At 41.3% G+C, this 23,154-nt stretch overlaps 1 protein-coding gene across 8 annotated transcripts in view; it reads right to left on the minus strand.

Annotated features, from left to right (window-relative positions):
* The window catches only part of APC (APC regulator of Wnt signaling pathway), a 128,339-nt gene that overhangs the window by 74,724 nt on the left and 30,461 nt on the right, over positions 1-23,154 (minus strand). For 5 of the 8 annotated variants that reach the window (XM_077861407.1, XM_077861428.1, XM_077861422.1 and 2 more), the window contains exon 1: positions 20,174-20,296. The exons of 2 other annotated variants lie outside the window; for them this stretch is intronic. The gene's annotated coding sequence lies outside the window, so the exon portion shown is untranslated. Of the gene's footprint in view, positions 1-20,173; positions 20,297-23,154 lie in introns of those variants that run through there. One more of the 8 variants, XM_077861390.1, reaches the window with a different exon arrangement.

Consider the following 23,154-nt stretch of genomic DNA (forward strand, 5'->3'; position numbering starts at 1 on the left):
AAAAGATAAAACTGCATCTACTCCTCATACTAAATACTAAGGTAAACTGCAAAAGGAACAGAGATTTAATGTTTAAGAACATTACATGGCATTTAAATAATGAAAAGTTTTGTTTTTTCAATTAAAGATATTTAAATGGAATATACTCTGTTTCAAAAGTTCTGTGAAGTGATGGTATCTGTTACCAATACCGGGTTACTTGAAGCAAGTGGGAAAGTTTTTATTTGGTACACAAGCATAACTACTTCTAAATAGAGTACAACCAAGCAGTGGAATACTACATTGGTATTAAAAAGAATAAGGCTGATGTTAAAAAGAGGGCGAAACAATAAAAAGAGTGCAGGTCACTACATCTCATATGTTCCACCCACCCTGTTATATTAAAAGAACTGTGTGAGGATAAAAAAATGTCATTAAGAGGATATACAAAAATACAGCCATTGCCTCTAGAAAAAAGGTCAAGGTCTGAGAAGCAGCCTTCGTTTTTACTGATTACCCTTTTGTACAGTTTGAAGATCAAAGCAAAAAAGTTGGTTCTTTGAAAAGGCTAAATATGATTACACAGAGAAGAAACTAAACACAGAACTTGAACAAAATTGTGGAGGGTGGGGAAGGCTGATTTAAGAAGAAAGAGAAAACCTTAATGGTTCTGTAACTATTGAAAAATTAGAGCAGTACTTAAATATTTTCACCCTTCTCCCAACACACACACACAAAAACCAAACATTTAAGAAACAAATCCTTTCAACCTTATAAAAACTTTCCCAAGAATAGAAATAAATAGGAAATAGTCCCCCAAAGCATTCAATGAGGCCAATATAGTTGTGATATAAAAGTCAAAGGTTAGGGGCATGTAGGTGGTTCAGTCAGCTGAGTGACTGCCTCCAGTTCAGGTGATGATCCCAGGGTCCTGGGTGGAGTCCCGCATCTGGCCCCCTGCTCAGCGGGAGCCTGCTTCTCCCTCTCCCTCTGCAGCTCCCTCCTTGTGTGTTCTTGCTTTCTCTCAAATAAAAAAATAAAATTAAAAAAAAAAAAAAAAGAGTCAAAGGTAGTGTGAAAAATAATTAAGGGGTAATAGTATAAACATTGATGCAAAAATCCTCAACAAAGGATCAGGAAACAGAATATATTATTATACAGTAAAGAAAGTATAGCAGAATCAGGTTGAATTTATCCTATGAATGCAAGGATAGTTTAACATTAGATGTGACATTCACTACATTTAAATACTAAAGAAAAAAAATCATATGATCATTTCAATATACAAAAAACATCTGATATGTCATTAGCTATTCAAGATTAAAACTCTTAATAAACTGGAAACAGAAGGGAAGCTTCCAAAAAGCTACAGTAAACATTTTTAACAGTGAAATGTTAGAGGCATTCTTTTTATAATCAAGAACAAGATAAGGATGTCTACTATTACCACTTTTATTCAACATAATCCTGCAAGTCTTAATTAAAACAGTAAATTTTTACAAAGAATAATGACCAGAAAGGCAGAAACAAAACAGAAAAATCTTAAATATGAAAATTTAACAAGTTTGTCAGATAAAAAAAATCAATATACTGAAAAAAATTTAATTCCAGGCAGAGCCCCTCACCTATTTTTAATGCTTTTCTCTTTATTTAACAACCATGTAGGTTCTCATCCTCCAATCTACTTCTCTTTCTATTCTCTACTAAGACCCAATAGGTGATGATATTCAGTTTCCTATCTGCTATATTTTTTGCCCATTTCTTTCTTCCTTCCTTACATCCTGTAAACGGCTATTCAATTTGGCTAGACTGCATTCTAGCCCATCCCAAGTGAGGACAAGCTCCAAGATGGCCACCAGAATTATATGAAGCAAAGGTTGGCAAACGTTTCCTGCAAAGGTCAGATAATAAAATAGGCTTTATGGGCCATATGATGTCTGTCACAACTACCCCTGTTGCTTTAATACAAAAGCAGCCACAGATAATATATAAATAATGGGCATGACCAGGAGTGCCTGGGTGGCTCAGCTGATTAAGTGTCCAGCTCTTGATTTAGGCTTGATCATGGGGTCCCAGGGTGGAGCCCCACATTGGGCTCTGCACTGAGCAGAGTGTCTGCCTGAGATTCTCTCTCTCTCTCTGCTTCTTCTTCCACTTGCATGCATGTAAGGGGCACGACCATGTTCCAATATAATAACTTAGTTTACAAAAACAGTAGTGGTTTGCTGACCCCTGACCCAGAGGATGAATTCCCAATTCTGGTTTTTAAACACCCCATGGTATGCCAAATAATTTTAAAGGCTATTGAAAAATTCTTAAGATTAGTATTTCACTTTTAAATAACAGGAAGTAAACTGCTATGCTGGAAAGCGCAGAGAACTAGGAAGTCTTAAGGTCCTTGATTAATTTTCAGCAATCATTTTTAATTTCCATTTCTTTGTCTTCCAGAAATTTGTTGCAATCTTTATTTGGCTCCTTCTCACTCTCTGGCATTATAAATACATACCTTTTCACATATTTTTAAACATCATTTAAATGGGGTCTTGGGAGAAAGAGGTGACAAATATAAGTGATTAATTCACTTGCTGGCATTAGATATTCTAATTTTAGATTAGGATTTTTAATTCATACAGAATTTCTATTTTTATATATGGTATAAGTATAGTGCTTTAACTTTATTGTCTCTCATATGGATAACCAATTACATCAGCACTATTTATTAAACCATTTCCTTTCCCTTGAACAGAAATGTGTTTCTTATCATATGCTAAATTCTCACATATACTGCATTACGTTTATATTGAAAAGGTTACATTTCTATGATAATCTTAGCTCTCTGTGTTATGAATAATTCAGGTCCTTAAATCAAATTTTCTAGTGCGTTTTGTTTTGTTTTTCAAGGGAAGGTCCTATGCCTTTTCTATCAAATTTATTTCTGGGTGCTTTTTGTTGTTGTTTGATTTGCCCTGAATAAACCTCACCATTCCATGCCAGATACTGCTAATACAGACAAAAGCTACAGATTTTATTTAATACATACCCCTTATGCATCCACCTTTTCATATTATTCCGTGAATTCTAATAGCTTTTCTTGTGGATTTTCTGGGTTTAATCATGTAATTTTTAAGTAAAGATCATCTTGTCTCTTCTTTTCCAGTATTTATACTTCATTCCTTTTTCTTAACTGTTAGCTAGAAACTTCAAAATAATGTTGAATAGTGATCTTATACCTGATTTCAATAGGAATGGTTTAGTGTCTCACCATTTATAGTCTTACTCATAAGATTTCAATAAATATTTTTTAGGTATTTTAAATTTTTATTAGGAGTAGTTTCTAAATGCTTTTACAGCACCTTTTAACATATTACCTATACAGATTTTTCTTTTAATTTGTTGCTGTCAATTACAAGATTTTCTCATTTTGACCCATTGTCCTCCTCCATTCCTACAATAAACCATACTTATTCATGTTTTACGACTTTACTAGTTTGTTCACTTTTCAACACTGCATATGGAATTTTTAATTTTTAAAAGAAACAAGTATATAGTTTGAAATTTTTATATCTTGAAATGAGAGGTTCTGAATTAAGTTTATGGTAAATTTATAAAGTGAATTGGTAGGAAGTTTCTCATCTTAATCTCATATGGCCTAATAGTTTAAGTAACTTATCTATTCTTTGAAAGTCAGCTGGAATTCAGATCAGAAGGTTTAGAGGAGACAGAGGGGCAAGACCGCGGAAGAGTAGGGTCCCCAAGTCACCTGTCCCCACCAAATTACCTAGATAACCTTCACCTCATCCTGAAAATCTACGAATTCGGCCTGAGATTTAAAGAGAGACCAGCTGGAATGCTACAGTGAGAAGAGTTCGCGCTTCTATCAAGGTAGAAGACGGGGGAAAAAGAAATAAAGGAACAAAAGGCCTCCAAGGGGGAGGGGCCCGCGAGGAGCCGGGCTGAGGCCGGGGGGGGGGGGGGGGGGGGGGAGTGACCCCAGGACAGGAGAGCCCCGTCCCGGAGGAGCAGGAGCTGCACCGACCTTCCCGGGGGAAAGGGGCTCGCGGGGAGGCGGAGCAGGACCCAGGAGGGCGGGGATGCCCTCGGGTTCCCGGGGACAGTAACAGGCACCTGCGCCCCCGGAGAGTGCGCCGAGCTCCCTAAGGGCTGCAGCGCGCACGGGGGACCCGGAGCAGCTCGGGGGGGGGCTCGGGGGCGGCTCCGCGGAGGGGGCTGCGTGGCGGGAGCAGCTCGGGGGGGGCTCGGGCAGAGGAAGAGGCTCCGTGCGGAGGGGGCTGCGCGGTTCCAGGAGCAGCTGGGGTGGGGGCTCGGGGGCGGCTCCGCGGAGGGGGTTGCGCGGCCCGGGAGCACAGGGCGCCGGACACAGCCCAGGATCCGGCCTCCCCCGGGACAGGCAGAGGCCGGGAGGGCCAAGGACAGCGAGGACGCTCCTGCCCCAGCTGAGCAGATCAGCGGCCCTGCCCCGGAGCCTCCAGGCCCTGCAGACGGAGAGCTCCGGAGCTACTGCGGGGGCTGATTCCAGGGCTGCAGAGCTGGCCCCGCCACTAGGGCTGTTGCTCCTGGGGCCTCACGGGGTAAACAACCCCCCCGGAGCCCTGCACCAGGCAGGGGCACAGCAGCTCCCCCAACTGCTAACACCTGAAAATCAGCACAGCAGGCCCCTCCCCCAGAAGACCAGATGGACGGACAAGTACCAGGGGAAGCCAAGGGACTTGAAGTACACAGAATCAGAAGATACTCTCCCGTGGTTCTTTTTTTTGTTTTGTTTTGATTTTTGATTTGTTTCCTTCCCCCACCCCCCTTTTTTCTCCTTTCTTTCTTTTTCTTTTTTTTTTTTTTTCGTTTTTTTTTCTTCCTTTTTTTCTCTTTCTCTTTTCTTTCCTTCTTTCTCTCCTCTCTTTTTCTCCTTTTCCCAATACAACTTGCTTTTGGCCACTCTGCACTGAGCAAAATGACTAGAAGGAAAACCTCACCTCAAAAGAAAGAATCAGAAACAGTCCTCTCTCCCACAGAGTTACAAAATCTGGATTACAATTCAATGTCAGAAAGCCAATTCAGAAGCACTATTATACAGCTACTGGTGGCTCTAGAAAAAAGCATAAAGGACTCAAGAGACTTCATGACGGCAGAATTTAGAGCTAATCAGGCAGAAATTAAAAATCAATTGAATGAGATGCAATCCAAACTAGAAGTCCTAACGACGAGGGTTAACGAGGTGGAAGAACGAGTCAGTGACATAGAAGACAAGTTGATGGCAAAGAGGGAAACTGAGGAAAAAAGAGACAGACAATTAAAAGACCATGAAGACAGATTAAGGAAAATAAACGACAGCCTGAGGAAGAAAAACCTACGTTTAATTGGTGTTCCCGAGGGCGCCGAAAGGGCCAGAGGGCCAGAATATGTATTTAAACAAATTCTAGCTGAAAACTTTCCTAATCTGGGAAGGGAAACAGGCATTCAGATCCAGGAAATAGAGAGATCTCCCCCTAAAATCAATAAAAACCATTCAACACCTCGACATTTAATAGTGAAGCTTGCAAATTCCAAAGATAAAGAGAAGATCCTTAAAGCAGCAAGAGACAAGAAATCCCTGATTTTTATGGGGAGGAGTATTAGGGTAACAGCAGACCTCTCCACAGAGACCTGGCAGGCCAGAAAGGGCTGGCAGGATATATTCAGGGTCCTCAATGAGAAGAACATGCAACCAAGAATACTTTATCCAGCAAGGCTCTCATTCAAAATGGAAGGAGAGATAAAGAGCTTCCAAGACAGGCAGGAACTGAAAGAATATGTGACCTCCAAACCAGCTCTGCAAGAAATTTTAAGGGGGACTCTTAAAATTCCCCTTTAAGAAGAAGTTCAGTGGAACATTCCACAAAAACAAGGACTGAATAGATATCATGATGACACTAAATTCATATCTCTCAATAGTAACTCTGAATGTGAACGGGCTTAATGACCCCATCAAAAGGCACAGGGTTTCAGACTGGATAAAAAAGCAGGACCCATCTATTTGCTGTCTACAAGAGACTCATTTTAGACAGAAGGACACCTACAGCCTGAAAATAAAAGGTTGGAGAACCATTTACCATTCGAATGGTCCTCAAAAGAAAGCAGGGGTAGCCATCCTTATATCAGATAAACTAAAATTTACCCCAAAGACTGTAGTGAGAGATGAAGAGGGACACTATATCATACTTAAAGGATCTATTCAACAAGTGGACTTAACAATCCTCAATATATATGCCCCGAATGTGGGAGCTGCCAAATATATAAATCAATTATTAACCAAAGTGAAGAAATACTTAGATAATAATACACTTATACTTGGTGACTTCAATCTAGCTCTTTCTATACTCGATAGGTCTTCTAAGCACAACATCTCCAAAGAAACGAGAGCTTTAAATGATACACTGGACCAGATGGATTTCACAGATATCTACAGAACTTTACATCCAAACTCAACTGAATACACATTCTTCTCAAGTGCACATGGAACTTTCTCCAGAATAGACCACATATTGGGTCACAAATCGGGTCTGAACCGATACCAAAAGATTGGGATCGTCCCCTGCATATTCTCAGACCATAATGCCTTGAAATTAGAACCAAATCACAACAAGAAGTTTGGAAGGACCTCAAACCCGTGGAGGTTAAGGACCATCCTGCTAAAAGATGAAAGGGTCAACCAGGAAATTAAGGAAGAATTAAAAAGATTCATGGAAACTAATGAGAATGAAGATACAACCATCCAAAATCTTTGGGATGCAGCAAAAGCAGTCCTAAGGGGGAAATACATCACAATACAAGCATCCATTCAAAAACTGGAAAGAACTCAAATACAAAAGCTAACCTTACACATAAAGGAGCTAGAGAAAAAACAGCAAATAGATCCTACACCCAAGAGAAGGGAGTTAATAAAGATTCTAGCAGAACTCAATGAAATTGAGACCAGAAGAACTGTGGAACAGATCTACAGAACCAGGAGTTGGTTCTTTGAAAGAATTAATAAGATAGATAAACCATTAGCCAGCCTTATTAAAAAGAAGAGAGAGAAGACTCAAATTAATAAAATCATGAATGAGAAAGGAGAGATCACTACCAACACCAAGGAAATACAAACGATTTTAAAAACATATTATGAACAGCTATACGCCAATAAATTAGGCAATCTAGGAGAAATGGACGCATTCCTGGAAAGCCACAAACTACCAAAACTGGAACAGGAAGAAATAGAAAACCTTAACAGGCCAATAACCAGGGAGGAAATTGAAGCAGTCATCAAAAACCTCCCAAGACTCAAGAGTCCAGGGCCAGATGGCTTCCCAGGGGAATTTTATCAAACGTTTAAAGAAGAAACCATACCTATTCTCCTAAAGCTGTTTGGAAAGATAGAAAGAGATGGAGTACTTCCAAATTCATTCTATGAGCCCAGCATCACCTTAATTCCAAAACCAGACAAAGACCCCACCAAAAAGGAGAATTACAGACCAATATCCCTGATGAACATGGATGCAAAAATTCTCAACAAGATCCTGGCCAATAGGATCCAACAGTACATTAAGAAAATTATTCACCATGACCAAGTAGGATTTATCCCTGGGACACAAGGCTGGTTCAACACCCGTAAAACAATCAATGTGATTCATCATATCAGCAAGAGAAAAACCAAGAACCATAGGATCCTCTCATTGGATGCAGAGAAAGCATTTGACAAAATACAGCATCCATTCCTGATCAAAACTCTTCAGAGTGTAGGGATAGAGGGAACATTCCTCGACATCTTAAAAGCCATCTATGAAAAGCCCACAGCAAATATCATTATCAATGGGGAAGCACTGGGAGCCTTTCCCCTAAGATCAGGAACAAGACAGGGATGTCCACTCTCACCACTGCTGTTCAACATAGTACTGGAAGTCCTAGCCTCAGCAATCAGACAACAAAAAGACATTAAAGGCATTCAAATTGGCAAAGAAGAAGTCAAACTCTCCCTCTTCGCCGATGACATGATACTCTACATAGAAAACCCAAAAGTCTCCACCCCAAGATTGCTAGAACTCATACAGCAATTCGGTAGCGTGGCAGGATACAAAATCAATGCCCAGAAGTCAGTGGCATTTCTATACACTAACAATGAGACTGAAGAAAGAGAAATTAAGGAGTCAATCCCATTTACAATTGCACCCAAAAGCATAAGATACCTAGGAATAAACCTAACCAAAGATGTAAAGGATCTATACCCTAAAAACTATAGAACACTTCTGAAAGAAATTGAGGAAGACACAAAGAGATGGAAAAATATTCCATGCTCATGGATTGGCAGAATTAATATTGTGAAAATGTCAATGTTACCCAGGGCAATATACACGTTTAATGCAATCCCTATCAAAATACCATGGACTTTCTTCAGAGAATTAGAACAAATTATTTTAAGATTTGTGTGGAATCAGAAAAGACCCCGAATAGCCAGGGGAATTTAAAAAAAGAAAACCATATCTGGGGGCATCACAATGCCAGATTTCAGGTTGTACTACAAAGCTGTGGTCATCAAGACAGTGTGGTCCTGGCACAAAAACAGACACATAGATCAGTGGAACAGAATAGAGAATCCAGAAGTGGACCCTGAACTTTATGGGCAACTAATATTCGATAAAGGAGGAAAGACTATCCATTGGAAGAAAGACAGTCTCTTCAATAAATGGTGCTGGGAAAATTGGACATCCACATGCAGAAGAATGAAACTAGACCACTCTCTTTCACCATACACAAAGATAAACTCAAAATGGATGAAAGATCTAAATGTGAGACAAGATTCCATCAAAATCCTAGAGAAGAACACAGGCAACACCCTTTTTGAACTCGGCCATAGTAACTTCTTGCAAGATACATCCACGAAGGCAAAAGAAACAAAAGCAAAAATGAACTATTGGGACTTCATCAAGATAAGAAGCTTTTGCACAGCAAAGGATACAGTCAACAAAACTCAAAGACAACCTACAGAATGGGAGAAGATATTTGCAAATGATGTATCAGATAAAGGGCTAGTTTCCAAGATCTATAAAGAACTTATTAAACTCAACACCAAAGAAACAGACAATCCAATCATGAAATGGGCAAAAGACATGAAGAGAAATCTCACAGAGGAAGACATAGACATGGCCAACATGCACATGAGAAAATGCTCTGCATCACTTGCCATCAGGGAAATACAAATCAAAACCACAATGAGATACCACCTCACCCCAGTGAGAATGGGGAAAATTAACAAGGCAGGAAACCACAAATGTTGGAGAGGCTGCGGAGAAAAGGGAACCCTCTTACACTGTTGGTGGGAATGTGAACTGGTGCAGCCACTCTGGAAAACTGTGTGGAGGTTCCTCAAACAGTTAAAAATAGACCTGCCCTACGACCCAGCAATTGCACTGTTGGGGATTTACCCCAAAGATACAGATGCAGTGAAACTCCGGGACACCTGCACCCCGATGTTTATAGCAGCAATGGCCACGATAGCCAAACTGTGGAAGGAGCCTTGGTGTCCAACGAAAGATGAATGGATAAAGAAGATGTGGTTTATGTATACAATGGAATATTACTCAGCTATTAGAAATGACAAATACCCACCATTTGCTTCAACGTGGATGGAACTGGAGGGTATTATGCTGAGTGAAGGAAGTCAATCGGAGAAGGACAAACATTATATGTTCTCATTCATTTGGGGAATATAAATAATAGTGAAAGGGAATATAAGGGAAGGGAGAAGAAATGTGTGGGAAATATCAGAAAGGGAGACAGAACGTAAAGACTGCTAACTCTGGAAAACGAACTAGGGGTGGTAGAAGGGGAGGAGGGCGGGGGGTGGGAGTGAATGGGTGACGGCACTGGGGGTTATTCTGTATGTTAGTAAATTGAACACCAATATAAAATAAATTAAAAAATAAAAAAGAAGCTTTAGAGGAAAATACTTTTAAGTATTTTAAATTTCTTCTGTGGTTAAGTCTTTCATGTTTTCTTTATATTCTTGTATAGATTTGATTCATTAATAGTTCATCAGTAAATTATTTCCTGTAGCTATTCAACTGAGTATTACCGCAGGGTTGTACATATTCTCTCATTTAAAAATTTGCCTCCTTAAAAAAAAAAAAAAAAAAAAAATTTGCCTCCTTTCTCATCCATGCTCTGTTCTTTTGCTCTCTTAATCAGACTTTGTAGGGTTTCATCTATTTTATTGACCTTTGCCAAAAAAAATCTATTTTTGGCATTGTATCTTTTGTACAACTTTGTTTACTACTGTATCATTTCTGTATTTATCTTTACTAATTATATTCTCTTATTTTCCATAGATCTATTTTGTTCTTCGTTAAAGTGAATATTAATTCATTTATTTCCTTACTTTATTTATATGTTCATTTATCAGTTCCTAACTTAGTAGGAACAAATACTTAAGGATATTAATTTTCTTCTCACTATAGCCTTGGCTATGTTCCCTAAGCTTTATTTATTTTTTTTAAATTTTTATTTATTTATGATAGAGAGAGAGAGAGAGAGAGAGAGAGAGAGGCAGAGACACAGGCAGAGGGAGAAGCAGGCTCCATGCACCGGGAGCCTGACGTGGGATTCGATCCCGGGTCTCCAGGATCGTGCCCTGGGCCAAAGGCAGGCGCCAAACCACTGCGCCACCAGGGATCCCTTCCCTAAGCTTTAGTATGAAGTGTTTTCCTCTTTATTTTTTGATAATTTATAATTTCAATAGATTTCCTCTTTGATCTACGGGGTATCCGGAAGATACTTCCTAATTATTAGGTGTATAAAATGACTTTTGAGTCATTTTTTTATTGCCACTAATTTTTTTTGTTTATTAGACTGATTAGAGATTGTTGCCTACAAAAGTATTTGGAAAATTTTTTTAAAATATTTGTCGTGTAGCCAAGAACATGACTAACTTCCAAAAATATCTCCCTGAAATTTTAAAAGGAAAAAGTGTAAAAAGTTCTATCATTTAAATCCTCTATATATGTGTTTTTCTGTGTATTTGGTATGTGAAATTTAGAAGGCCTATATCATTTATTGCATATTTACAATATGCTATGTAGTGTAAGTGCCCTACATACATATCTCATTTACTCTTCAAAATTGTACGGCATGCATCACTTACCATCTTAGGGTTAAAGGAGATGAAACTTCAAAATGCTACATAACTTTCCTAAGGAACACATCAAGTTGCTAAGTCAGAATTTAGATTCCTGTTTCTAACGCTCATGCTTTTAAAGACCATATAATACTACCTCTGTGTGGGCTTTCATGACCTGTTATCCTGATAGCAGTCTACCTTCCAAACTTATTTTCTATTAGGTTTCAATATAACCCTCCTCAAGTCCCTTGTACTTTTGTTCACAATTCATCTTTTTGAACGCCTCATCCTTTCTTCCTCTGCTTTGCTAACATTATCTCCGTCCTTTAAGGCCCAGTTCTGTAGCCTTACATAAAAACTTCCTGTCTCCTCCAGCCAATGAGTCTCCCTGCTGACTACATAACATAAAACTTGGCTTACTTACTCCAAATATTTCATTTTACTCTGGTGAGCTTTGTTTCTCCACCTTTAAGACAGGTTTATTATTGAATACTTAGCTTTTCTAATTCCCAAAATGGTTTATTCTGTGACAGCCACAAAAAGACAAATACACACAAGAATAAACTGAAGCAGTGCTTTATGAGCTATGGAGGGCAAAGAGAAAAAGAGGGTACAAATTCAAAGAATGTCTAAGATGACTTTTCCATTAAAATAGTAAGATGGTAGATGTGTCTCTCTGTGGCTATACAATTCAAATCAGTGAACATTTGAGAACTTATTATTCACAAGATACCATACAAATGTTATAAGGAGATTTTGTAGGTTAAATTGTGTTCCCCAAAAAGATATGTTGAGTCACAGGTAAGCTAGACCCTAGTATCTCTGAAAAGTAACCTTATTTGGAAAAAGGGTCTTTGCACATGTAATCAAGTGGAGATGAAGTCTTACTGGATTAGGGTGGGCTCTAAATCAATGACTGGTACCTTTAAAGGAAAGTCATGTGAAGAAATGGACACAGAGACCTGGGGAAAACATCTTGTGATGATGGAGGCAACGACTGCAGGGAGTCAGCTGCAAGAAAAGGAATGCCAAAGACTGCCAGCAACCACCAGGAGCTAGGAAGAGAGGCATGGAACAGATTCTCCCTCAGTGTCTCCAGAAGGAACCAACCTTGCTGACACCTTGACTCTGCACTTGTAGCCTCCAGAACTGTGAGGGAATAGATTTCCATGGTTTTAAGCCACCAATCTGCGGTACTCAGTCACAAGAGCCTTTCAAGACTGGGGCGGGGAGGGGGAAGGGTGACGGCACTAAGTTAACACGTTAACACATTGCTTATTCCCAAGTATCTTATTATCTAGCAAGGAGTAATATTTCAGTAGCAAGGGTAAATTGGGTCAGTACATAAATGTATCAGATGCTTGTGCCCCACCTTACATTCTCTTGGCTTCCTTTAACTCTAGTCACTAGTGCATCAATCAGCTCACTGCAGGTATAAACTGACAGTACATTAGCTGCACCGGCTGGCTATCTTTTGCATTGTGTCCTAGGGATACCCCAGGATGGGTCCCCAACATCCATGCATGTGTAACCTATAAAAGAATGAACATTTGATGGAGCAATCCTTGACTAAAGGGAAATGGAAGCTAGTATATATAATTATTTCCTGTGGTTGGACAATCCTACATGGACTTTCTGGTTCCTCAGAAAGTCCTGACAGATCAAGCCACAGTTGTCCAAAGTGGTGACCAACTTGAGAACATTTGCTTTTGCTGGCTGTCCCTCTTGCCTACCTTAACTCCCTTGTAGCCCTCCACTCTTGGGTCACTTCCCAAAAAAGTATTTCACCCAAGACCTTGTCTCAAGATTCTGACTTACAGGGGAACCTGGGCTAAGATACAAATTACCTATAATTCAAAGGCAAATTTGTATTCAAAAACATTGGGTAGAATACTGTGGCAATTACACCTTGCTCAGAAAATTAGGAAAAGCTTTCAGAATGTAAAAGCATTTAAGAAAGGACTTGAAAGATGGCATAATTGCTAATAAATGTGAATAGTAGTACAGAAAACAGAACAGCGTAATCAAAGTTCAGAGGTTGGAAAAATGATGTCTATTTGGTGGAGTAGATGGCAGTTTAATTTAGCTGAAATTCAGTGTAGAGGAATTTGGGAAAAGAGGCAGGGGTCAGAGCATAAATATGAACTGGAACCACACGATGGCTAGGTGATTTCACAATGTAAGGAAGAGGAGGTCTGGATAGAGTAGCTACAGAAATGATGGGATAAAAAGCTTAAAAGGTACAAGGCCAAGTCACTTTAACATTTCTCGGTTTCTATTATAAACTATTTCAGAAGTAGCTAACACAATGACATAGATTAAGTGATAATAAAACCAAGACTCTAAAAATAGCTGGTGGAAATATATTTTAATATTCTTCAATGTTATATTTACCATATGAGTGACATTATATACTACAATTTAAATAAATCTGGTAAACGAAAATGTGAATTTACCTAAAAAAGTAACATTCATTCACCAAAGTATAACTCAAAAGAAACCTCTCAAAAATGTCAGCCTAGGGATCCCTGGGTGGCGCAGCGGTTTGGCGCCTGCCTTTGGCCCAGGGCGCGATCCTGGAGACCCGGGATCGAATCCCACGTCAGGCTCCCGGTGCATGGAGCCTGCTTCTCCCTCTGCCTGTGTCTCTGCCTCATTCTCTCTCTCTCTCTGTGACTATCACAAATAAATAAAAATTAAAAAAAAAAATTTAAAACAAAAAAACGTCAGCCTAAAAGAACTACTGTACGTATGTGTGTGTGTATATACATGTGCTGTTAGTAGACAGAATAATGGCCCCACGAAGACATCCACATTCTCATTCCTGAAACCCATGAATGTGTTATTTTACATGGTTAAAGGGACTTTGTATGTGTGATTAAGTTAAGGATCTTGACTTAATCACACACAGGAAGATTTTCCTGAATGACTTAGGTGGACCTAAGGTAAGCACAAGGGTTCTTCTTAAGGAGATGGTAGGGTCAGAGTCAGAGAAGCAAAGGGCCAGAGAGAGATTTAGAATGCTGCTGGCACTGAAGATAGAGGAAGGGACCACAAGGCAGTACAGGTAGCCTCTAGAAGCCAGAAAAAAGGAAGTGGATTCTCCCCGACAGCCTCTGGAAGAAGTGCAGCACTGCTGCTATTTTGATTTTGTGAAACCAGTGAAAACCAATTTCATGCTTCTGACCTCTAGGGTTTTAATACAATAAACTTGTGCTGTGTTAAATCACCAAATTTGTGGTTATTTGTTACAACAGCAATAGGAAAAAAATACTCTATCATCCAGTGATCCTTCTCCTATGAATAAATTCCACTGAAACTTCATACTGGCCATGCGGTGATCTTAAAATATATCCACAATTTCTTTGACTCTATTCCTTCAAAAGGTAGAGCTTAATTTATCTCTTCTCATGTAGACTAGACTTAATGACTCATTTCTAATAAAGAAAATATGGTAGCAGTATGGCTTTTGAGACTATGTCATAGATGGCTTCCATCTTGTTCTTTCTCTCCGGGATCAGTGGAAGAAGCCAGCTGCCCTGTCATGAAGATATTCAAGCAGCTTCACGGAGAGGCCTATGGCAAAGCACTAAGGCCTCTTGCCAACAGTCAAAAGAAAAAGACTATGTGAGTGAGCCATCTTGGAAGTGGATGCTCATTTAGTCAAGCCTTCAGATGACTGCGGCCCTAGCTGACATCTTGACTGCAACTTCACGAAAGATTCTGAGCCAGACCACACAATTAAGGCATTCTTGAATTTCTGCTCCATAGAAACTCTAATAAGTATTTGTTGTTTAAGCCACTAAGATTTGAGATAATTTGTTATATGAGTATGTCTAGCATAGTCTAAAAATCAAATTTAGGATGGGGTGTCTGGGTGGCTCAGTCAGTTAAGCATCCAACTCTTGATTTCAGCTCAGATCATGACCACAGGGGTTGTGAGATGGAACCCTGCTGGGCATGGAGCCTGCCTGAGATCCTCTCTCTCTCTCTGCCCCTACCACCACCTCCCCCCCTCCCCTGAAAAAGAAAAACCAAATTTGGATACATACCCCAGAGAAATGAAAGCAGGGACTTAAAAGAGATTATCTGTACACTCACATTCACAGCAGCATTATTCACAATAGCAAAAGGTTTTGGAAGCAACCCAAGAGTCCATCCACAGATGAACGGATAAACAAAATGTGGTATACATACAATATTACTTAGCCTTAAAAAGGAAAGGAATTATTAAACATGTTACAACATGGATGAACCTTGAGGACGTGATGCCAAGTGAAATAAGTCACAGAAAGACAAATATTGTATTGTATTTAATGGGTACTGACTTTCAGTTGGGGAATATGAAAAAGTTCTGGGGATGGACTGGATACATTCACAACAATATGAATATACTTAATACCACAGAACTATTATGTACTCAATAAAGGTTAAGATGGTATATTTTAGATATATGTATTTTACCATAATAAAAATTCTCATTAACTACAGGAAAAATAGGCACACAAAATTACACTAAATATTTCACAAGAACTGATACATATTTAAGAACATATCTGAATGAGCGCCCAAAAAGGGAGTGTATGGTAGGAGAAGAAAGGGGATAAAGCTTGCCCTATATGGAATGATGATATCATGAGATCATGATTTACAAAAAACAATTTTCAAGAACATATCTAATACATAAACATGGGAAATGCCACTTGTACCAAATCAAGAGCTGGTGTAACTTTCCTTCTGGAAGTTGACCCTATGGAAGTCAAGAACCATAGGTTACTGTCTATTAGAACTAGATCTAGAAATCCTTTCATCTAACCTTCTCATTTTACATTCAAGACCCTTAATACTTCAAAGTAATTTACTTTTCAGAATTATCTGTGATTCCAAGCAGACTTTACAAAGCACAGTGTTTCAAATAGCAAACTACCACATTCCTCTAAACTAGAAGATATCTTAGATGATGTAAACCTTTAAAGATACTATGAGTAACCAAAGCAATCAATGTTTAACTAGCAATAACATTTCACTCAGTTCTATTATGTGTCTTAGAAGTAAGTTTCCATGTCTTATCTGACTCTCTAGCACATATTACAGATCTGGCATTTATTACGTACTCAAAAATGTAGTGAATGGACACTCTCAGGTGTTATTCATCTTCTCTGTATCAAACCGCCCTATCTCATCTTATGTGCTATTTAATGTTTCATTCAGACTGTAATACAAAAAAAAAAAAAAGAAAGAAAGAAAGAAAGAAAGAAAGAAAGAAAGAAAGAAAGAAAAGAAAAGAAAAGAAAAGAAAGAAAGCGAGAAAGAGAAAGGAAAAAAAGGAGAGGGAGAAGGTCAAAATGAAGAACACTTTAATGTACTAAAATTGAATAGGGATCCCTGGGTGGCTCAGCAGTTTAGTGCTGCCTTCGGCCCAGGGCATGATCCAGGAGTTCCGGGACCAAGTCCCACATCAGGCTCCCTGCATGGAGCCTGCTTCTCCCTCTGCCTGTGTCTCTGCCTCTCTCTCTCTCTCTGTGACTCTCATGAATAAATACATAAAATCTTTTTTAAAAATTAAATTAAATATAATATATAATTATAAATACATATTAAAAGGCTGGCTAAATTATGTGTAAATAATGAGAGTAAAAAATAGAGAAAAACGCTAAGACAAAAGTCCACACAACATCAATAAAACAGCTTTCAGTCCACAGACATACTTATGAACATTTAACTTTTTAGTTCCTTAATAGTTCAATTTCAAAGGCCACAAAAACCAGTATAGTCTTATATTATGTATTTTATAAAAGGGAAAAGAAATCAACTTTTCTTATTTTAGTTCTTATTTAATTGCAGAAAATACCCCAATCTATTGCTATTCTATTTAGAACTGTGCATATGATTAATGAGATGATCTTTAAAAAGGAATATGTTACGAATGTCATTATGAAAACTGTCTCTCCACTTGCTTAGCCATCAGGTATTGTACAAAGCATTCTTATTATATCATGGTTAAAAACTCAATACCAAGTACAATTTTTCATTTAATGAATAATTTGCGATGGCTTCTATTGCTCTTCAAATAATTTCTATTATTTACCATTTTGTGCATTATGTAATGAGACCTATTATGAAATAGTTTTATAGCTCTATGTTCTTTACATCCTTATACAATACGTGACCTTGGATAAAGTCAGAACATAACTTAAAATACTCTTAATAATTAAAATGAAAATAATGCTACACTGAGCTATTTAGATAGTAAAAGAACCATAAACTCTCAAAGACTGAGTCTTTGAGACTCAAAGAACTGAGTTTCAAAGGACTGAATGGTATTAGCTATTAAACTTCATTTGCATATTTATTTATTTTTTAAATTTATTTATTTATTTATTTAAATTTTTTAAAAGATTTTATTTATTCATTCATGAGAGACACACAGAGAGAGAGGCAGAGACACAGGCAGAGGGAGAAGCAGGTTCCACGCAGGGAGCCAGAGAGGGGACTCGATCCCAGAACCCCAGGATCACACCCTGGGCTGAAGGCGGAGCTAAACCGCGGAGCCACCTGGGCTGCCCAGAGACAATTATTTAAATAAAGAATAAAATTGGTTTAATTTATCCGTGGAAACTTTATATAGACTAATTTATTCAAGTCCAATTCCTTATTATGTTGGAAAAAAAATTACTGAAACGAAATTCCAGGCTCTCAGAAGACTTTCCACCATATAAGCACTATTTAAGAGACACTGTCACTAATCTTGGAGGGCTTTACAAAGCCACTGCCATCCAGTTCAGGGAGAAGGGAGGTGTGGCAGGCTGGCCACCATAATATGCATAAAGACAAGGTATTTTAAACTGTATTTAATCTGAAGACATATTTTTTAGACATTTAAGAAAAAAAAAATAAGTGCAATGAAAACACTATGAATAGTATATCTTATGAGTACTGACTAAACAGAAATACATCTAAAGGAAAAACCTTGGAGCTTTAATTTAAAATATTTGGCTTTCCAGTTTATTCAATAATATGTAAAAGTAGCCTAAGAGTACTATAAAATTACATATAGATCTTAAATATTAAACCTATGAAAACTTTGTCACTATAATTTTTCATAAAGTAATTGACATTATCGTGATTTATTCCTGAATAACCCAGTTGATGGCATAAAGCTAACTAACAAAGGAAAAGAGCCACACTGCTTCATACATAATTTATTAACATTTCCTTTAGGATTTATGTTAAAGCGAAGAATTCTAACATCTGTCCTGTGATGCAGAATCAAAGCGTCCAATACATTCCACTGTCAAAACATTCACAGCTTGGTAATTTTCCTACTTTAAAAAAATGAAGCATATCTTTCCCTCCTATTCGGGTTGCGATTACGATTACAACGCAGGGTCCGGCCAGTGGCCTGGTGCCCCCCACTGCCCCTCCTGCGGTAAGCCCTGTTGTAGGCCGCGCTCCCCTCCCTCCCTGGCGCTCCCCCTCCCCGGTGGCGGTGGCGGAGTCGGCCCAGCGGGGGCAGGGCAAGGCCGCAGGCGCCCAGGAAGGGCCTCGCTGACCAGGCCCAGGCCGGTGCCTCGGGCCGCCCTGCGCGCGCAGGTGCAGGTGCATGGGCGCCCACGCCGGCACTGGGGACCAGGGTCTCCGTCCACCCAACGCTGCGCGCGCCCCGGGGTGCCTGCCTCTGCTCCCCTCGCCCCTGTGCGGAGCCTGCCCCTGCTCCCCTCCCCTAGCCCCTGCTCGGTGCCTGCCCCTGTTGCCCTCCCCTAGCCCCTGCGCGGTGCCTGCCCCTGCTCCCCTCCCCTCGCCCCTGTGCGGTGCCTGCCCCTGCTCCCCTCCCCTCGCCCCTGTGCGGAGCCTGCCCCTGCTCCCCTCCCCTCGCCCCTGTGCTGTGCCTGCCCCTGCTCCCCTCCCCTCGCCCCTGCGCGGTTTCTGCCCCTGCTGCCCTTCCCTCGCCCCTGCGCGGTGCCTGCCCTTGCTCCCCTCCTCCCGCCCCTTGCAAGCCGCTGGGCCGCTCGGCCCATCACTGTGGCCAGCAGCTCGGCGCCCCTCCCGGCCACCAGCGCCTCGGCGCTGTGGCCGGAGAGGGAACAGGCCTTTCAGCAGGCTGCAGCCTTTGCTTCTCGCCTTGAATATGCCCCATTCTTTGTTGTCCTCAGCCCGTTTCCTTAGATACTGCTACTGCACTCGGGCAGCAGCATCATGAACACAAGACCTCCCTGTAGCCCCGCAGCAGCCCCTTCCGCAGACTCCCCGACAGTCCTGCCCCTCCCCCCTGCTTCCTCCGGGCGGGGAGCCCTGGCCAGCCGCGCAGGAAATCCATCCCCGGCGCCGCAGTCGCAGGGGAGGGGAGGGGGAAGAGGCGGAGGGGGAGGTGAGGGACGGGGAGAGGGGACAAGGGGGAGGGAGAGGAGGAAGGGAGGAGGGGGAGGCCGAGGGGGAGGGCGAGGGCGAGGAGGGGGAGGGAGGGGAGGAGGGGGAGGGAGGGGGGAGAGGAGGAGGGAGAAAGAGGGGAGGAGGGGGACGGGGACCGGGACCCAGACGGGGAGACGCCCCTGCCTCCCGGCTGCTGCGCGGCCGGGCCGCGGGTGCAGGTGCAGGTGCAGCGGGTGCGACGGAACCCCGGCCCCCCGCCCCACCCCGGCCAGCCGGGCCCCGCCGCCGCCGCCGCCCCAGCACCTACCCCATCTCCCCGGCGCCCCCCGCGGCCCGAGCACCTGCCCCGTCCCCCGACCCCTCCCCCGCGGCCCCAGCACCTGCCCCATCTCCCCATCTCCCCGGCCGCCGCCTGCCGGGCCGGGCCGGGCCGCCGGTGCGGGTGCAGCGGGTGCGAGGGAGCCCCGGCCCCTGCCCCCCACCCCGGCCAGCCGGGCCCCCACCCGCCGCCGCCCCAGCACCTACCCCATCCCCTTGACGCCCGCCCCCCATCTCCCCCGCCCCGGCCCCAGCACCTGCCCCACTTCCCCGCCCCCCATGTCCCCGTCTCCTCGGCCGCAGCACCTGCCCCATCTCTCCGGCCCTCCCCGGCCCCGCGCCCCCCGCCGCCGCAGCACCTACCCCATCTCCGAGCCCCGCAGCACCTCCATTCCGTCTCCACTGACACCCGGGCGGGCTGCGCCAGGACAGCCCAGGTGGGTCACGTGCGCGCGCGGCCGGCCAATCCGCGGGGCGGCACCAGCGCATCACCCCCGCCGCCCGCCCGCCCCCTGCCCGCCCGCGCCCCGCCCCGCGCCCCGCCCCCGCGCCCCTCGGGGTGCCCTTCACCTCCCGGCACCCGGTCCGCGGACGCGGACTGGGGGGGGCGGGGGTCCGCAGGGCGGAAAGGCTAGTGCGAGATGCTGGGGGTGGGGGGGGATACACTCTATCTCCTGTGCTGAGATTCACGTATGGGCCGCATAGAGGAGAGGAGCCCTCTTAGTGCGTTGTAACAAATAGTTATAGATCACAAGTCGCTGACTCAATCTGTTTGAATGAAAAACACAGTGACCACTAAAGCTCTGGTGGCAGCAGAGCGGCTGGGATGCGGATCCGGGAGGAGCCTCTGCTCCCGCGGCTTAGGGCTTGTGTGCACTTTAGTCATTCCAGGGCGCAGGGCTTCAACTTCCTCTGCAAAAAGGGAGAAGCATGGAAGAAAGGGGTTAATACAAAGGACGCGGTGCTGTCAGTTGCTACTAACCTGAAACAAATTACTTAATGCGAATTTTGTGTTTCATTAATTTATTTATTAAAATTTTTATTTGAGAAGGGAGGAAAGTGTGGGGAGAGCCCCAGAGGGAGAGGGAGCAGCAAACTCCCCACTGAGCAGAGAGCCCAACGCAGGGCTCCATCCCGGGACCCTGAGCCCAGGGCAGAGGCAGAGGAAGGCAGCCTTAGCTTAACCCACTGAGCCACCAGGGTGCCCCGCTACATTTTATTTAAATCAAACCGAGTGAAGCTTAACTTACTAATTTTTATAAGTTGGAAGGGCAAATTCAAATTGCCAAGAATTTAAAATAGATTTAAATTTTGGTTTAAATGGGAGGAGACCGGTGTCCATGATCTATTTCAAATTTAAAAGGATATTTAACTTCAGGTTTTTAAATGAAATGTTATTTATCATAATCTTTTACTTGTTAAATTAATAACATGAAAAGCAGCAAGCTATCAACAGTATGTTTGAAGTAACTCCATTTTATTAAAAGTTGTATGAATTAGAAAAGTAATAGACACAGTAAAATGCTCATGGATGTGCATACAACCAGTGCTCATAGTGGTCATCCTCGGAATTTGGGATTTTTAGCGTTTTTCTCTTTTTCCTTTGTGCTTCTGAATATTTTTTCTCTTTGTGTCTATCTTATAATGCCTGATATACATAGCAAACACCCTCCAAATATTTGTTAGGTGAACATATGGGCAAACACTGACCACTTGTTACTAGTAATTAGAAAAATTGTATTTTAAAGGTTTAAATATATTTAGAAACAGTTCCCCTTCATATTTGAAAGGAAATGTGCATCAATTTGATTGTATTTCAAATGGCCCTTTCGTCAGGATGACTTAGTTTTACAAAAGGCTTTCAACTGTCCCTTACTGAAAGTGCATGATTCACTGAACAAGACTTAATTATTTATATAGTCACTATTTGTAACAAATTCAGAATAGACAATTCCTCATAAGCCCTTGTGGAAAGAAAAAAATACCCTTCAAATCAAAGAATACACTTTAGAAGCTCCTAAAAATAACTTGAGTATCCTAAGAAACAATTCTGTTACTCTTGACTCAGACTATGATTCAAGTTGTTATTCAATAAACTAGGTTGTAGCCAAAATATTTGTCTAAATTTTTACTGTTATGTATTGCACAAGTCAATCAGTGATTCACATGACAAAATTTTCAAGAAGGCTCTGACCATTACATGTCCGTTAACCATAATTCAAATCTAAAAACAAGCCAATCTAAAAACTTCACATTTCACAATATTGCCGACTGAATTATTAAGATTTTCTCCTTAAGGATTCCACAAAATTTGATTTGAATTTTATTTTTAAAATATATTTAGCTATTTTAAAAACAATAATTAGGGGATCCCTGGGTGGCGCAGCAGTTTAGTGCCTGCCTTTGGCCCGGTGTGCGATCCTGGAGACCCGGGATTGATTCCCATGTCGGGCTCCCGGTGGATGGAGCCTGCTTCTCCCTCTGCCTGTGTCTCTGCCTCTCTCTCTCTCTCTCTGTGTGTGTGACTATCATAAATAAATAAAAATTTAAAAAAAAGCTTTAAAAAAAACAATAATTAAAGACATATACAATCAAAATGTATTGAGCCAAATTCGAACACAAGGAAGATCATTAAAACATTAACTGGTGCTACCACGTTTGTTATGTATCTCAGAACTCCTGCCAACCCTATTTAAATAAAAATGTTAGTATTTACACTACATATATACGTATGCACTAAAAATATTTTCATGATTAACATGAAACACTACAGAAATGAATGTATGTTAAAGCTATTGCAAGACTACACCTAACATGCCTTTCTTTGATTTTATATATCTGTTCATTTATGATCATTGCAACTGTTTTCAGTATACATAAGTAAATGTTATAATTATGAACACATGGTTCATCTTTAAAAAAAACTTTCTAAACCTTCAGCAGCTTAAAAAATTAATGACTAAATAAATGAATAGAATTTTTAATGTAAAAAAAAAGAAATTTTAATGTCTTAAATCTTGCATTCCATTTTAACAGACACATTTGGCCTAATTTTAAGGCTTATAATTTCAAAGCCTGACAAGAAGAATATGTGCAACATTATTAACTAGTATAAAAGAAGTAAAAATTAGTGCTCCTTTCTGTTGTCTTAATTCACTCTTGTGCTTTGTCAACATTTAACTCTTTCTCTTTACTAGATACCTCAGATATATCGAAATAGAACAGATCTATGCCTACGTAGCTATCAACAAAAGCTTTTCTCTTTAAAAATAAAAATTATGTATTGAAAAAGCACATACTAGTATAAATCTATGTTCTCTAGGTGCTAAGCCAAAAAAGCTCAG

Source organism: Canis aureus, chromosome 2 (assembly GCF_053574225.1).
Source record: "Canis aureus isolate CA01 chromosome 2, VMU_Caureus_v.1.0, whole genome shotgun sequence".
NCBI classification, from domain to species: Eukaryota; Metazoa; Chordata; class Mammalia; order Carnivora; family Canidae; genus Canis; species Canis aureus.